General features: G+C 52.8%; 1 protein-coding gene across 2 annotated transcripts in view; it reads left to right on the top strand.

Moving 5' to 3' along the window:
• The window catches only part of LOC105485776 (G protein subunit gamma 7), a 211632-nt gene that overhangs the window by 150943 nt on the left and 46330 nt on the right, over positions 1 to 14359 (top strand). The gene's annotated exons all lie outside the window — the stretch shown is intronic.

Below are 14359 nucleotides of genomic sequence, written 5' to 3'. Positions count from 1 at the left end.
AGTGGTGAGATCTCAGTTCACTGCGACCTTCGCTTCCCAGGCTCAAGTGATTCTCCTGCCCCAACCTCCCAAGTAACTGGGATTACAGGTGCCCGCCACCACATCCGGCTAATTTTTGTATTTTTTAGTAGAAACAGGGTTTCGACACGTTGGCCAGGCTGGTCTCGAATTCCTGACCTCAGGTGATCCACCTGCCTTGGTCTCCCAAAGTGCTGAGATTACAGGCGTGAGCCACCACGCCCAGCCTTTAATTTCTTTTAAAGTCAGAAGAATACCATCCGCCTGTCTCATATTTATTCTTCCACCAACGTGGTCATAAAGTAGTATTTTCTATGGATGGGGAATGGCAGATGTCATAATGAGACGCTGAGGGCATCTCCACCACCCTGAACAGATCCCGCTTACCATTGAGACTACCGCTGGCCCCAGTAAGGGGCTAAAACTCTCCACAAAGCAGCCAAGGCCTCTTTTTTTTTTTGGCTCTGTCACCCAGGCTGGAGGGCAGCGGTGCGATTTCGGCTAAATGCCACCTCCACATCCCAGGTTCAAGCGATTCTCCTGCATCAGCCTTCTAAGCAGCTGGGATTACAGGTGCACACCACCACGCCCGCCTAATTTTTGTTTTTAGCAGAGTAGGGGTTTCACCATGCTGGCCAGGCTGGTCTCGAACTCCTGACCTCGGGCGACCCACCCGCCTCGGCCTCCCAAAGTGCTGGGATTACAGGTGTAAGCTACTGCGCCTGGCCTCAAGGCCATTTTTGACTCGACTCTGGCCTGGCTCCGGCCACCCGGCCCCCTGCCCCTGCACTCTTCCACACCCACGTCCCAGCTCTGAACTCAGGGTGTTGCCCAGGCCTCTGCACACAGTCAGCCCCCACAGCCTTTCCAACTCCATATCTGCACCTGCGCCACCCCTCTGGGATAGGACATTGTCTCTGCCATGACTTCTCTCTTTATGCCTTTTTTCCTCCTTAACTGAAATGTAATTCACATACTATAGAACTCGCCCATTGAAGTGATGCAATTTAATGTTTTTAGTATGTTCACAGGGTTGGGCAACCATTACCACTATCAGACCAGGACATTTCTTCCCCCTGAAGGAAACCCCAACCCCATTAGCGGTCACTTTCTATCCCCTCCCCCAGCCACCGGCACCCACGCATCCGCTTCCAGCCTCTGTGGTGGGCCTGTCCTGGACATTTCATAGAAATGGAATCACACGGCTGGGCGCGGTGGCTCACGCCTGTAATCCTCACATTTTGGGAGGCCGAGGCAGGTAGATCACCTGAGGTCAGGAGTTCGAGACCAGACTGGCCAACATGGTGAAACCCTCGTCTCTACTAAAAATACAAAAATTAGCTGGGCATGGTGCCACACGCCTGTAGTCCCAGCTACTTGGGAGGCTGAGGCATGAGGATCACTTGAACCCGGGAGGCGGAGCTTGCAGTGAGCTGAGATTGTGCCACTGCACTCCAGCCTGGGCGATTGAGTGAGACTCCGTCTCAAAAAAAAAATGGGATCACACACTGCATGGCCTTTTATGTCTGGCTTTTCTCACTGAGCATGATGTCCTCAAGGTGCATCCATACTATGGCCTGTGTCCGAGCCTCCTTCCTTTGATGGCTGAATACTGTTCCATTAAACGAATGGACCATATTGTGCTTATCTATTCATCCGTTCACGGGCATCTGGGCTGTTTGCAATTTTGCCTGTTATGACTCATGCATCTGTGAACTTTCCTATACAAGTTTCTGTGTAAACCTAACTTTCATTTCCCTTGGGCAGATACTTAGGCCTGGAATTACTGGGTCACATGAAAACTGTGTTTAACCTTTTGAGGAACTGCCAGTCCTTAACTTCAGAGGCTGTTCATCTCTGCAGCTCAGGGTTCTGCAGATACAGCCTGGGCATGTGTCAAATCTGGCCCTCTGCTTGTTTTTACAAATAAAGTTTTATTGGCACACGGCCCCACCCACTCATTTACATATAATCCATGACTGCTTTCTCACTACTTGGGCAGAGATAAACAGTGTCCACAGAGACCTTCTGGCCCCCAGATTCAAAGTGTCTACTCTCTGATCGTTTACAGAAAAGGTGTGCTCATGATCTACCACCTGTGACATCCAAGGTAATTGGCTATTTGTGGGTCTTAATCCCTCCTTAAAAGTAAAATAAAAATAAATAAATAAAATAAAAAGAATGCTTCCTTTCCCCTCACACTCTGCACAGAAAACTCCGTAAGGGCGGAATTTGATCTTTTAATTTTTAAATTGTTGTTTTCTACTATCGTTTATCTATTTATTTTTAATTTTTAATTTTATTTATTTTTATTTTTTGACAGCGTCTCACTCTGTTGCTTAGGCTGGAGTGCAGTGTTGCAATCTCGGCTCACTGCAACCTCTGCCTCCCCAGTTCAAGCAATTCTCCTGCCTCACCCTCCCGAGTAGCTGGGATTACAGGTGCCCGCTACCACGCCCAGCTAATTTTTGTATTTTTAGTAGAGATGGGGTTTCGCCATGTTGGCCAGGCTGGTCTCCAACTCCTGACCTCAGATGATCCACCTGCCCCGGCCTCCCAGAGTGCTGGGATTACAGGCATGAGCCACTACGCCTGGCCGCTACCATGGTGTAAAATGTTTGCACACATCATTCCTCCCGTCCCCCACAGAAGCACTGAGGACATTAGACTCTGGGGCCGCTTCCTGTAGGACCCAGGGCTGGCCTCACACAGGCTCCACCCTGAGCTGCTGGTAACTGTCACTTGAAGTCTTAACTGCCCTGTGCCCTGCACACCCCAGACCACTTAATCAGGTTCTTCCGGGTGGGACGGGCCTCCCCCAGTGATTGCAGGGTTTAGGAACCCTGGGTGAACTGGTTCCTAATCCTAAATTTCTGCAGTTCTCATTGATTCAGTCCTGGAGGGAAGGAACCAACCGACCCTTCCTTCGACGCACACAGCTTTGGTTTTTGTTTTGTTTTTGTTTTTGTTTCTGAGATGGAGTCTGTCTCTATTGCCCAGGCTATCGTGCAATGGCGTGATCTTGGCTCACTGCAACCTCCGCCTCTCGGGTTCAAGCGATTCTCTTGCCTCAGCCTCCCAAGTAGCTGGAATTACAGGCATGTGCCACCACGTCCAGCTAATTTTTGTATTTTTTTTAGTAGAGACGGGGTTTCACCATGTGGGCCAGGCTAGTCTCGATCTCCTGACCTCAGGATCCACCCGCCTCGGCCTCCTACAGCACTGGGATGACAGGCATGAGCCGCTGCGCCCAGCCTGATCTTTTAATTTTTAAATTGTTGTTTTCTACTATCATTTATTTATTTATTTATTTATTTATTTATTTATTATTTTTTATTTTAATTTAACTTTTTGTTTTAGACATAGTCTCGCTGTGTCACCCAGGCTGGAGTGCAGTGGTGTGATCTCGGCTCATTGCAAGCTCCGCCTTCCCGATTCAAGCGATTCTCCTGCCTCAGCCTCCCGAGTAGCTGGGATTATAGGCGTGGGTCACCACATTCAGCTTTTTGTCTTTTTTCAGTAGAGAGCGGGTTTCACCATGTGGGCCAGGCTGGTTTTGATCTCCTGACCTCAGGATCCACCCGCCTCGGCCTCCCAAAGTGCTGGGATGACAGGCATGAGCCACCGTGCCCGGCACAGCTGTGGTTTTTGAGCCTGCAGGGCGCACGCATTGTGTGAGGGTTGTACATGTTTTCTGCTCTTCCCACGTACTCTGAGCCCATGATTCCAATAGGAAGGCGTCGTCCTCTCCACCTCAGGGTCTTCCGTTGTCACGACTACAGAGAAACACAGAAGCTCTGCTGATATTTTATTGTATTTATTTCATTTCGTTCCATTTCGAGAAAGGGTCTCACCATGTTGACCAGGGTGGTCTCAACCTCCTAGTCTCAAGTGGTCCTCCTGCCTCAGCCTCCCAAAGTGCTGGGATTGCAGGCATGAGCCACTGCATCTGGCCTGATTCCTTTTTTTTTTTTTTTTTTAATGACCAATGTATTATTTCCTAGGGTGCCATGCACATTACTACAGATTGCAGGGCTTTAAATAAAAGACATTTTATAACAGTCTCCTCTCCCAGTTCTGGAGGCCAAAAGTCTGAGATCAAGGTGTCTGCAGGGCTGGGCTCCCTCCAGAGACTCCAGGGGCAGGGTTCTTCCTGTTTCTCCCAGCTTCTGGGGGCTCTAGCAGTCTTTGGCTGGTGGCCATGTCACTCCAGTCTCCGCCTCCATCCCCACACAGCCGTGTCGTCTCCTCTGCGCCTCTAAATCTCTCCTTCTTGGTGTTTGTTTGTTTTGAGACAGAGTGGCGCTCTGCCACCCAAGCTAGAGTGCAGTGGCACCATCTTGGCTCACTGCAGCCCCCACCTCTTGGGTTCAAGCAATTCTCATGCCTCAGCCTCCCAAGTAGCTGAGACTACAGGCGTACGCCTGGCTAACTTTTGTATTTTTGGTAGAGATGGGATTTCACCATGTTGGCCAGGCTGGTCTCGAACTCCTGGCCTGAAGCGATCCTCCTGCCTTGGCCTCCCAAAGTTCTGGGTTTACAGGTGTGAGCCACCGAATTCGGCCTGTGTCTCTCCTTCTTAAAAGGACACCAGTCATTGGATTTAAGGCCCACCCTACAAACAGGATGATGATTTCATCCCAAGATCCCTATCATCTTCCGTCTGCAGAGCCCCTGTCTCTGAGAAGGTTACAAGCCGAGCTTCCAAGAGGATGTGAGCTTTTGCTGGATGCTATTCAACCCCCTGCATTCAATACACATGATTTTTCTTGAGTTGAAAATTACCTACACTTAAACAGGAGCCCGCCCTTACACACACGAACGCCATTCTCATTTGGCTAACCATCCTTTGATTTTTTTCTTGCTGTTTCCCCCACCCCACCCAACCCCCAAATACCGCCTTCACGGTCTCCTCCATTCCCAGATTTGCAATGCTGCTGTGTTGTTTATGGATGAGCTTCAGATCCTCTGTGGACCAAGGAAGCTTGGGTGGGAAGGTTTAAATAACTCGACAGTTGACCATTAGGCTAAAAATTCACTTAAAATGAGCCCACTGAAGGGTTCAAAAGTGTGACCTGGGCTGGGTGTGGTGGCTCATGCCCATCATCCCAGCACTTTGGGAGGCCGAGGTGGACGGATCACTTGAGGTCAGGAATTCAAGACCGGCCTGACCAACATGGCGAAAGCCCATCTCTACTAAAAATCCCAAAATTAGCCAGGCGTGGTGGTGCACACCGCAGTTCCAGCTACTATAGGGAGACTGAGGCAGGAGAATCACTTGAACCCAGGAGTCAGAGGTTGCAGTGAGCCAAGATCGTGCCAGTGCACTCCAGCCTGGGTGACAGAAATGAAACCTATCTCAAAACAAAACAAAACAAAAGTGTGACCTCTGTAATGCTTGGGAGCGGTTCTCTTGGGAGCCTGAGTAGAGTGTGGGGACATTTCTGGTAGTCACAACTACGGGGTGCTCCCAACATGGAGTGGGTGGAGGCCAGGGACGCTGCTCAGCACCCTACAGTGCCAAGGACGGCCCCACCCCAGAGAACGATGCAGCCCCAATGTCCAGAATACAGCGAGGGAGAGTCCTGTGTTCGTTATTTGAAAAATACTGAATCTGTCTCTTGCTCACACTGGACACTGGAAAATAAACTCCGATGGGGCCAATGGGGTAAACCAGGGGGACCCCCAGCTCCTGGGACTCTCCTCTCTCTCTCCCCGCTCAGGGTGTGGATTTCAATGTGTGCAGCCTTCTGGGAACTCAGCAGAGTCTCTTGGGGGTCTGTGGAATCCCCTAAGATTCCAGTGTAGCCTGGGAGCGATTCTGCCCCCACCACCAGGGTACGCTCGGTCATGTCTGGGGGCATCTGCTCCTGGCATGGAGTGCGTGGAGGTCGGGGACACTGCTCAGCACCCTGCAGTGCCCAGGACGGCCCCACCCCAGAGAACAATCCAGCCCCAATGTCCAGAATAGAGTGGGAGAGCCCTGTGTTCATTATTTGAAAAATATTGGGCCGGGCGCGGTGGCTCACACCTGTAATCCCAGCACTTTGGGAGGCCGAGACGGGCGGATCACGAGGTCAGGAGATCGAGACCATCCTGGCGAACACGGTGAAACCCCGTCTCTACTAAAAAATACAAAAAACTAGCCGGGCGAGGTGGCGGGCGCCTGTAGTCCCAGCTACTCCGGAGGCTGAGGCAGGAGAATGGCATGAACCCGGGAGGCGGAGCTTGCAGTGAGCTGAGATCCGGCCACTGTACTCCAGCCCGGGCTACAGAGCAAGACTCTGTCTCAAAAAAAAAAAAAAAAGAAAAAGAAAAATATTGGGCCGGGCGCGGTGGCTCATGCCTGTAATCCCAGCACTTTGGGAGGCCAAGGCCGGCAGATCACGAGGTCAGGAGATCGAGACCATCCTGGCTAACATGGTGAAACCCCGTCTCTACTAAAATACAAAAAACGAGCCGGGCGGTGTGGCGGGCGCCTGTAGTCCTAGCTACTTGGGAGACTGAGGCAGGAGAATGGCGCGAACCCGGGAGGCGGAGCCTGCAGTGAGCCGAGATCCAGCCTGGGCGACAGAGACTCTGTCTCAAAAAAAAAAAAAAAAAAAAGAAAGAAAAATATTGAATCTGTCTCTTGCTCACACTGGACACCAGAATAAACTCCGATGGGGCCAATGGTGAAAACCAGGGGACCCCAGCTCCTGGGACTCACCACCTCTCTCTCTCCCCACTCAGGGTGTGGATTTCAGTGTGTGCAGCCTCCTGGGAACTCGGCAGGGCAGAGGATCGTGAGACGCAGTCTCTTGGGGGTCTGTGGAATCCCCTAAGATTCCAGTGTAGCCCGGGAGCGGTTCTGCCCCCGCCACCAGGGTACACTCTGGTCATGTCTGGGGGCATCTGCTCCTGGCATGGAGTGCGTGGAGGTCAGGGACGCTGCTCAGCACCCTGCAGTGCCCAGGACGGCCCCACCCCAGAGAAGGATCTGGCCCCACTGTCCACAGTGCCCAGGGGGAAAAACCCTGTTGTAGGTATTAAAAGAGAGTGTAGCTTTCAGCTGAAGAGAAATCATGAGTGTTAGTCATTTAAAAGAAAAGGAAAAGGGGCGGGGTGAGGTGGCTCACGCCTGTAATCCCAGCACTTTGGGAGGCTGAGGCAGGAGAATCGCTTGAACCCGGGAGGCGGAGGTTGCAGTGAGCGGAGATGGCGCCACTGCAATCCAGCCTGGGTGACAGAGCCAGACTCTATCTCAAGAAAAAAAAAAGAAAGAAAAGAAAAAGGAGCCCACTGTAGATGTGTGTTCCTGGGGCTGAGCAGGTGGGGACCCCGGCAGCTCCCGGGCTGCGGTGACTCAGGGCTCCGGCTCTGTGTGAACCTGCAAATCCCAAGGGTGTTACTGCAAACCCCTGAGTGGGTGGAGGGCACGAATGCCTGCCCCCGACCCCGGTTTCTTTCTGAGAAGCAGAATGCAGAGAAACTTCTCAGAGAAATGTCGGAGGAAGGGGATTACCCGCCGGTCTCCCAGAAGAGCCCGTGAAGCTCAGAAACAGGGCTTCCTGTTTCTCGGGTCGACCCGGGGCAGCTGCCTCTGCTGGGCACTTTGCTGTCAGGCGCTTTTCAGAGTGCAAAGAAGAGAAAGAAGCCAGCGTCTTTTCTTTTTTTTTAAACAGAGTTTCACCTTTGTCGCCCAGGCTGGAGTACATTGGTGCAATCTTGGATCACTGCAACCTCTGCCTCCCGGGTTCAGGCGATTCTCCTGCCTCAGCCTCCTGAGTAGCTGGGATCACAGGCACCCGCTGCCATGCCTGGCTGATTTTTTTTTTCTAATATATATATTTTTAGTAAAGACGGGGTTTCACCATGTTGGCCAGACTGGTCTTAAACTCCTGACCTCAGGTGATCCACCTGCCTCGGCCTCCCAAAGTGCTGGGATTACAAGCATGAGCCACCGCACCCGGCTAACCAGTGTCATTTGTATCCTCCTGAGAGAGGCTCTTGTGGGGATTGTGTGTCCAAGAGTGCTGAGAGCCGGGAAGGTCAAGGACCCAGGCTGGGGTGCAGAGAGAAAGGGACGGGGGAGGGCAGGGCCCTTCCTGGGCACACAATGGCAGCGGTGCTGATGGAACCACAACTGCGACAGGACCTAACCAGGGTCTCCCCAGGGCACCATGGATATGGGGGCCTGGGGTGGGACCGACCTGGGCACTGCAGGGTGCTGACAGCGTCCCTGGCCTCCACCCACTCCATGCCAGGGGCACCCCCCGTCATGACAACCACAGCTGTCCCCAGACATTGCCTAATGTCCTCTGGGAGCAGAGTCATCCTGGTTGAGCCCCCCTGGGTTATGGGATTCCACAGACCCCCAAGAGACTCTGCGTCCCATGATCCTCTGCTCCACTGAGGTCCCAGGAGGCTGCACACATGAAATCCACACCCTGAGTGGGGAGGGAGAGAGGAGGTGAATCACAGGAGCTGCGGGTCCCCCTGGTTTACACCGTCTGCTCCATCGGGAGCTTATTCTGGTGCCTACTGTGAACAGAAATTGTACTCAATTGTTTTCCCAAATAATTTTTTTTTTTTTTTTTTGAGACAGTCTCCCTCTGTCACCCAGGCTGGAGTACAGTGGTGCGATCTCGGCTCACTGCAACCTCCGCCTCCCAGGTTCAGGCAGTTCTCCTGCCTCAGCCTCCTAAGTACCTGGGATTACAGGCATGCACCACCACGCCTGGCTAATTTTTGTATTTTTAGTAGAGACAGGGTCTCCTCATGTTGGCCAGGCTGGTCTCAAACTCCTGACATCAAGTGATCCACCCACCTCGGCCTCCCAAAGTGCTGGGATGACAGGTGTGAGCCACCGCGCCCAGCCTTTTCCCAAATAATGAATTCAGGGTCTCCCCTGGGCCCTGTGGACATCAGGGCTGGATCCTTCTCTGGAGTAGTGCCGTCCTGGGCAAAGCAGCGTTGCCCCATGCCAGGAGCACCCCCAAGTCAGGACAACCACAGTGTCCCCAGCCACCACCCAGGGTCCCTTGGGGGCAGGGCTACTCCCAGGTGAGAATCACTGCCTCAAGGGAAGGGCTGGGTGGGACACAGAAATAAGGTGTGGAGGTACGGGGGTCCTGCGTGGGCCCCCTAAGGCAGGTCGGACCTCCTCTCCTGAGAGTCAACCCTGGGGGCCGGTGGGAGACAGACCTGTGGGATGGGTGATGTGGGGGTCCAAGGCGGTCCCCTCCTTCCTGCCACCAGCCAGGCCTCGTGGTGGGTGCCTGGCCAGGCTAGGCCCTGAGCACACTGAGGAGGTGCAAGGGACAGGCTGGGTTTGTACTGTAACCCCCCTCATCATTCATGGAGTCCATATTTGCAAATTCGCTGGCTTGATGGTGTGTATTTGTGAACCCCAAATCAGTGCCTGGGGCACTTTTCCCTCTCATCCTGGGACACGCGCAGAGACAGAAATTAGTTGTGGGCGTGCGTTCCCTGAGCGGAGGCCACGCTCCGCCCTCCCGTTTCCCCTCCCAGGTGGACGGCGTCCTCATTACTGTCAAGCGAGAGCCTCGGGGTTTGCATTTTTCTGCTTTTTGGTGATTTTGCTGTTTGCAGTGGTCCCAGGCATCGTGCTGAGGCCCCTTCTCGTCTCCCTTGGGGCCTCGTGCAGGAACCAGTAGGTGAGAGAAGTTTCGCTCAGGCAGGAGTGAGAGAGCAGCTGCCCCGTTCAACACTCGTGTCATTGACAGGCATTCAGGAAGGCGCCTTTGGGCCGGGCGCGTGGCTCACGCCTGTCATCACAGCACTTCGGGAGGCTGAGGCAGGTGGATCATCCGAGGTCGGGAGTTCAAGACCAGCCTGGTCAACATGGCGAAACCCTGTCTCTACTAAAAATACAAAAATCAGCCAGGCACAGTGGCTCACGCCTGTCATCCCAGCACTTTGGGAGGCTGAGGTGGGCGGATCACAAGGTCAAGAGATCGAGACCAGCCTGGCCAACATAGTGAAACCCCATCTCTACTAAAAATACAAAAATCAGCTGGGCGCAGTGGCTCACACCTGTCATCCCAGCACTTTGGGAGGCCGAGTCAGGCAGATCACCTGAGGTCGGGAGTTCGAGACCAGCCTGGCCAACATGGTGAAACCCAGTCTCTACTAAAAATACAAAATTAGCCAGGCGTGGTGGTACATACCCGTAATCCCAGCTACTCAGGAGGCTGAGGCAGGAGAATAGCTTGAACCCGGGAGGTGGAAGTTGCAGTGAGCTGAGATCATGCCACTACACTGCACTCCAGCCTGGTGACAGAGTGAGACTCCATCTCAAAAAAAAAAAAAAAAAAAAAAGAAGGCGTCTTTGAAAGGAAACACACAGGCTGGGCGTAGGGGCTCACACCTGGAATCCCAATGCTTTAGGAGGCTGAGGCAGGGGAATCCCTTGAGCCCAGAAGTTCAAGACCAGCCTGGGCAGGCCACATAGCGAGACCTTATCTCTACAAAAAATACAAAAATTAGTCGGGCACGGTGGCTCATGCCTATAATCCCAGCACTTTGGGAGGCCAAGGTGGGTGGATCTCGAGGATCAAGAGATTGAGACCAGCCTGACCAACATGGAGAAACCCTGTCTCTACTAAAAATACAAAATTAGCTGGGCATGGTGGCGCATGCCTGTAATCCCAACTACTTGGGAGGCTGAGGCAGGAGAATCACTTGAACCCGGGAGGCAGAGGTCGCTGTGAGCTGAGATCTCGCCACTGCACTCCAGTCTGGATGACAGGCCGAGGCTCGGTCTCAAAAAATATATGTAAATAAATAAATACAAAAATTAGGCCGGGCGCAGCAGCTCATGCCTGTAATCCCAGCTACTCGGGAGGCTGAGGCAGGAGAATCTCCTGAACCCGGGAGACGAAGGTTGCAGTGAGCCGAGATCCACCATTGTACTCCAGACTGTACAACAAGAGTCAAACTCCATCTTGGGAAAAAATAGCCAAATATGATGGCGGGTGCCTGTAATCCCAGCTACTCCAGAGGCCAAGGCAGGAGAATCACTTGAGCCTAGGAGATTGACGCTGCAGTGAGCTGAGATTGCGCCATTGCACTCCAGCCTGGGCAACAGAGTGAGACCCTGTCTCCAAAAAAAAAAATAGAAACACACACAGAACAAGGTCATGTATTGATCAGATGAAGCAAAGGAAAGTTTCCTGAAACTCAAAGGAAACTAACCCTGCAAAAATATTCTCTAGGAGCAATGATTCATATTCGCAAACTCAGTTTTTATGGTGACTTCACAGAACAGAACTACCACAAATAATGAGAATCAAATCAACTGTGTATATATCTATGTGTATATATGTGTGTGTCTATATATGTGTGTGTGTGTGTGTGTGTGTATATATAGATATATATATATATCTTCTTTGTGACTATGAAAGGAATATTACTGGCCGGGCGTGGTGGCTCACACTTGTAATCCCAGCACTTTGGGAGGCCAAGGTGGGGGGATCACTTGAGGTCAGGAGTTTGAGACCAGCCTGACCAACAGGGTGAAACCCCGTCTCTACTAAAAATACAAAAAATAGCCAAGCGTGGTGGTTGGCTGCCTGTAATCCCAGCTACTTGGGAGACTGAGGCAGAAGAATTGCTTGAGCCCAGAAGGCAGAGGTTGCAGTGAACTGAGATCGCGCCACCGCACTCCAGCCTGGATGACAGAATGACACCTGTCTCAAAAAAATAAAATAAAAAGGAAAGAAAGAGAGAAGAAAGAAAGAAAGAAAGAGAGAGAGAGAAAGAAAAGAAAAGGAAAAAGAAAAGAAAAGAGAAAGAGAGAGAGAGAAAGGAAGGAAGAGAAAGTTACATAACTTCATTTTGCAGAATCTGAGAGTCACATAAGGAGAGGAAAATTGTCCACAATCCCAGTGCTTTATCCTTTCCCCAGACTTCTACATACACACTCTTATTTTTAAAAATTGAGGTTCTATACACGGTTTGATCATCTACCTTTAAAACCTTTTTTGCTGGCCAGGTGCAGTGGCACATACCTGTCATCCCAGCACTTTAGGAGGCCAAGGTGGGAGGATCGCTTGAGCCCAGGAATTTGAGACCGGCCTGGGCAACATGGCAAAACCCTGTCTCTACAAGAATAAAAATTAGGTGGGTGTGGTGGCATGCGCCTGTAGTCTCAGCTACTCAGGAGGCTGAGGAGGGAGGATCACTTGAGCCCAGGAGGTTGAGGCTGCAGTGAGCTGTGATCATGCCATTGCACTCCAGCCTGGGAAACAGACCCTATCTCAAAAAAAAAAAAAAAAAAGGACATGGTGCCCATCAGATCAGTGGCAAGGATAATGAAAATAATACAGTGTGCTGAGGAAAAGCGGTATTTCCAGCCACCTAAAAGTAAGCCTGAAAGGCCAGGTGCAGTGGCTCACGCCTGTAATCCCAGCTCTTTTGGAGGCCAAGGTGGGTGGATCACAAGGTCAGGAGATCGAGACCAACCTGGCTAACACGGTGAAACCCCGTCTCTACTAAAAATATAAAAAATTACCCAGGCGTGGTGTCCAGTGCCTGTAGTCCCAACTACTTGGGAGGTTGAGGCGGGAGAATCACTTGAACCAGGGAGGCAGAGGTTGCAGTGAGCCGAGATTGCTCTACTGCACTCCAGCCTGGGTGACAGAGCAAAACTCCATCTCAAAGAAAAAAAAAGTGAGCCTGAGAGAGAAATGCACCGAGTCACCCATCAGAATGAGGAGCTGTGGTTCCCTGGTCAAGGGCCATGGCCTGGGACGGGGTCAAAGTCCTGTGGGTTCTGAGGCTGACCCAGGGCTGCAGGTGAGGTGGCCCCAGCATCCTCGGTCACTGTCCTGATTTTATGGATCAGGAGCTGAGGTCACACCGGGCTGGCCTGGGCACGTCACACTTACTCAGAGTTTGTGACGGGTCAGAAGTCTAATTTCCCGTCTTTCTCTATCACGGTCCTGGAACCGTGCTGCTGCTCCATTCGCTGACCCGGCCGGGTGGAGCCTCTGAGTCTTCTGTGAGTGCAGGCGCCTTTGGGCGGGAGGGAGGAAAATTCCTGCAGCCCCTCGTTTCTTGAGTTGGTGCGTGTTTACTAGCAGGACCTTGCTTTAGATGCAGGACTGGGTGGAGGCTCTTGCTCCTGCGTGCATGTGTGTGTGAACGTGTGTGTGCACGTGTGTGTGTGCACTTGTGTGTGTCTGTGTGTGCACGTGTCTGTGTGTGCATGCAAATGTGTATGCATGTGTGTCTTGTGTGTACACGTGCGTGTCTGTGTGCGTGTGTCTGTGTGCGTGTGTGTGCATGTGTGCATGTGTACAGTGCACGTGTGTGCACGTGCATGTGTGCGTGTGTGTGAGTGTGCATGTGTGCATGTCTGTGTGTGTGTGAGTGTATGATGTGTTTGCATGTGTGTGCATGCAAATGTGTGTGCATGTGTGTGTCTTGTGTACATGTGCGTGTCTGTGTGTGTGAGTATGCATGTGTGTGCGTGTGTCTGTGTGTGGGCATGTGTGTGAGTATGCGTGTGTGTGCATGCATGTGTGCCTGTGTGTGTAGAGGTGGGAGGGGAGGCAGTCCCCTGGATGTCTGTAGGTCACTAAGAGGTCAGGGATCGCACACGGAGTGATTCTGCCCCCCAGGGGACCCTGGGCTGTGTCTGGGGACATTTGTGGCCAACACAGCTGTGGGTGCTCCTGGCATGGAGCAGGTGGAGGCCAGGGGCGCTGCTCAGCACCCCGCAGAGCCCAGGATGGTCCCGCCCCAGAGAACAATCCGGCGCTGGTGTCCGTAATGCTAGGTGTAGAGAGAGACCCTGGCTTAGGAGAAGGTGACCCCAGCCACCGCCTTCCTGCAGCTGAGACCTGGGAGCCTCCGGAAAAGGCAGGATTCGCCCTCCCCGGCTGGGCTGAAGGTGGGGAGGCTTCCCGCCGACCTCAGCTTCCTTGGCCTGGGATGCAGCCCCGGGGCGCAGGGCTGCTGAGAAAGTGTCGTGTGTGCGTCGCCCGACTCCAGCCCAGGACAGCAGCCGTGTGGCTCTTCTTTGTGTCGGTGGAAAAAAACCCATTGGTGGGTGGAAACAGCAAATGTTTCTGAAGGAAGAGGGGCTGGGCCTGCTTCGGAGACCACAGGGGCCCTTCAGGGCAGGAGGGAAACAGCCTCGGCCACGTGAACCCGGCCTAGCCCGGCCTTGAGCAGCTCAGGAGGTTGGGCCTGGGTTGGGCCCAGTGCAGGGGGCGTCTGCTGACCTCGCCGGGCAAGGCCACTGCAGGGTGAGCCTCGCTACGCAGGACGGAGCCTCCCCTAGCGCTGACAGTGCCGCAGCTCCTGGCTTCTCCAAGTGGGACCAGTGGCT

This window comes from Macaca nemestrina, chromosome 20, assembly GCF_043159975.1.
Source record: "Macaca nemestrina isolate mMacNem1 chromosome 20, mMacNem.hap1, whole genome shotgun sequence".
NCBI classification, from domain to species: domain Eukaryota; kingdom Metazoa; phylum Chordata; class Mammalia; order Primates; family Cercopithecidae; genus Macaca; species Macaca nemestrina.
The sequence above is the reverse complement of the archived record's forward strand: the minus strand, read 5'-3'. Positions and strand labels throughout refer to the sequence as shown.